The sequence below is a fragment of the Silene latifolia genome, chromosome 7 (genome assembly GCF_048544455.1).
Source record: "Silene latifolia isolate original U9 population chromosome 7, ASM4854445v1, whole genome shotgun sequence".
Taxonomy (NCBI): Eukaryota; Viridiplantae; Streptophyta; class Magnoliopsida; order Caryophyllales; family Caryophyllaceae; genus Silene; species Silene latifolia.
The window spans coordinates 26,891,857-26,895,377 of NC_133532.1; positions in this window are offsets into that span (position 1 = coordinate 26,891,857).

Below are 3,521 nucleotides of genomic sequence, written 5' to 3' on the forward strand. Positions count from 1 at the left end.
TGAATAAATGAAAGTAATTAACAATAATTAAAAAGGGATTAAGAGATTATACCTACTAATGATTCCAATAATAAAGCAAAGATAATAGAAGTACTTGATGTTTGATTGAGAGGTTGTCAATCTCCCAATAATAACCCAAATAATCTTCAATTACCCAAAATAAAGGATGAACAAGAGAGAGATTAAAGAACTATAACTTGGATTAAAACTTGATTAATACTTGATTACAATATTAGAGAGATTTGATTGATATTAACTACACTAATTATTGATAAGAAGAACATGCTCCTCTAATTAGACTAATGGGGTATTTATAGTGAAAATTAGGGAGGATGCATTAGGGTTAACTAAGGGTTAAACTAGTAATTACACTTTTTAGTTTGAGCAAGGAGGAGCCGGTATTTTTCGAGAGAAGGGCTTCTTTCTTTGTAGCTTGGAGAAGAGGAAATCGTGCTGTGCTGGAATCCGGGCGGAATAAGGTCGGGACGGGCGGAATCTGGCGTTGGAATCCGAGCGGATTCAAGGGAATCCGGTCGGATTGTGGAGGTGGAATCCGAGCGGATTAGAGCAAAGCCGCACGGATTGTGCAGCTGCGGGACGGACGGATTGGTGACAATCCGCTCGGATTGTCACTCAGCAACATATCTTCTTCTTTTCTTCCCTTTTCTTCATAAATTCCTTGGGGATTTCCTTGGGGACTCAAGGATCCTTTCTCAACATTGCTCTTCTACTATAATATGTACAAAGGCCTTCTAATCTTGTCTCTCCTTGATGCTTGGTCATTGAATTCGATCAATTTAGTTTCGTTTTGCCATGGAAATGCAAGATCCTTACTCCTTTCCTACCAAGGGATCAAAATCTCAAAGAATATGCAAAACAAAGAACTAAAGATAAGAAATGACCCAAATATGCACTAAAAAGCATGGGAACAAGGCTAATTCGGGGGCTAAATATGCGCTAATTATGGTCACATCAGGCACATCACCCAATCCCTCACAACGGGATAGGCCCTCTCCACCGGCTCCGTCCTCTTGGGCGCGAGGCCCGAAAAGTAGGAGTACACCCACGCGTGTAAAACAAGATAGTCAACAACGATCTTTCGTGGTTCGATAAGAAAAAGAAATGATCTTTCACGAAATAAGATGAAGGTTTATACCTCCAACAGTAGTCCAGGGCCAACAGCAGCAGGAGAAGTCCCCTTCTCCATCAACTCCGGACGAACCATGGCCCTCATAAAACGAATGAGGACCGCAAAACCAACAGTGACCCAGTCCCAACGGCCTAGGTCACTCAGGTCAGAAAGAAAGGGAGGAAGCTTCGTCGATAGCCTCTCTCCCTTATCTCCGAGGTAGATCGAATACAGGAACCACCAGAGCCACAACCGGACTCTCTGCTCTGCAGTACAGGGAGGAGGAGCCGTCTCCCTCCCCTCGATCACCACCGACGCCGGGGTCTTCCCAGCAAAATAGTCCTGGACGTAAGAACTAGGCACCAATCCAGGCACCGCAGCAGCCTTCGGCATCAAGTTCCAGCCGATCAATCTCCTAGCCTCAGCCGAGTCTACCCTCATGGCTGTCTCCGGCCACTCCACCACCTCAGTCCCACACGACAAACTAGAAATCATGCCGTAATCCTCCAACGTGACTCCCACCTCGCCAAAAGGCATGTGAAATGTGGAGGTCGTATCCCAAAACCGGTCCAGGAAAGCTCGGACGAGGCTGAGGTTAGCCCGAAGCTTCCTCCTCGTGATCTCCCTCCAAGCCTGCACCAAAGCACCGAACGCTCCCTGTTCGATGATGCCTCGCTCCTCAGCCGACAACCTCTCGTAGCACCCCATCGCCGTCGTGTAGCCCGAGAACGATCTGATGTTCCCGGCCTCCTATTTGGGTTCGAAACAAAAGCTATCTTTAGCTTGAATGAAGAAGAAAAGGAATAACAAGAAGGAATGAAAGAACATGAATGAAGAGCGATGAATTCGATTTACCAAGCTCTTCACCGTCCTACAGGACAAGTGACCCTCTGCAGCCCCAAGTAGGTGCCTACTGTCCCAAGTCTCAGCCCACGCAGGTGCTCCCCTCAGTTGGCGACCACCCCGTCCAACGTTGGCCCGTCTCGGGGCCTCCTCCTCCTCAACAACCTCCTCCTCAAGGACCTCATCCTCAGCAGCCGTCACCACGGCAGTAAAGGCCTGCTCTAACGCCTCCTCAAGTGAACGAGAAGGGTCAATAGCAGTATCCATGTCCATGGGAGCTCTCCCTTACGTAGAAGCCTCATCACCTGCAAAATTAAAGTGAATTTAGGCCACGTCAAGTGACGACAAGCCTTAATTAGGGGATTTTCAAGTTTTCAGAGCTCCGAAATCGCTCTTTTCTCGCCATCTTTGGCAATTTTCCCACAAACCCGTCCACTCATGTAGTAATTTGGGTCAAGTCAAGCCTAATTTGAAGCCTAGTCATGGGTTCGAGTCGGAATTTCGACAGCATTTCGTTATAACGGCGATTATGCCCTAAAAAAGTGTCCTGAAAAAGCCGTCACAAATCAAAATTCCGAGATGATAGGAATTTTACCCATCATACAAGGATTCCAAATATCGAGTTTTCGTCACAAATGGGCAATTCTAAGGCAATTTTCGAAGCGATTTACGGTTTAGCTGTGAGACCGTCACAATTTCACTCAAATGCTCGAAACTCAACGAAAATTCGAAACAAATACATGGTTATGATACTTATACTACCAATTAGCCATTTACAAGGTCAATTTTGCAAGGCAAGATCATTTGGGGGAAAAGCCCCAAATTTTCGACATAATTAGGGTTGAAACCCTGATTTTGTCGGTCCAATTTGATCAATTATAGAAGATTAATGCACAAATAATACACAAACCTCGATTAGTCATGGCAAATGCGAGTTTTTGATCAAGTTTTGACGAAAAATGGTTGGAATTTGAGAGAGAAATTAGAGAATTTTTATTTCGAAATTATGAAAAAAACCCTTGTTTCATCGGGTTTTTACCCAGAAATACCGCACTCAAGAAAAGACGCAGCAGGTGCTGCGCCTCTTCCGAGGGACGCAGCTCTTGCTGCGCCTCTTCCTCAGTTTCCCTCCATACGAATTTTCGAAGATTCGTTATAAGTTCGTTATTTTGTGGGCCCATCTTTGGTGCGCCTCTTCCTCGATGTCATATCGCATATTTGGTCCGTCTGACATTTATTCTTCGCCCGGACCCGTATTTCCAAGCCAGCAGCAAACTGTCGCCGTATTTTTACCAAGGCCTTGCTTGTCACAACGAGCGGTTCTTCTCTGACAGGTGTTTCGACACGCCTTTATTATGTTCCCCCAGCGAGAGTACACGGATAGACATTCCCTCTCGAGACATGGAGATCAGTTCCCGGTTATGTTCCCCTAGCGAGAGTTCACGGACAGACAATCGTCCCTCTCGAGACATGGAGATCAACATCGACCCCAAGCTCTTCCGAAGTGTGTTTGAAGCCGACCACAAGCAGACTTCTCCCAGCAGTTCCG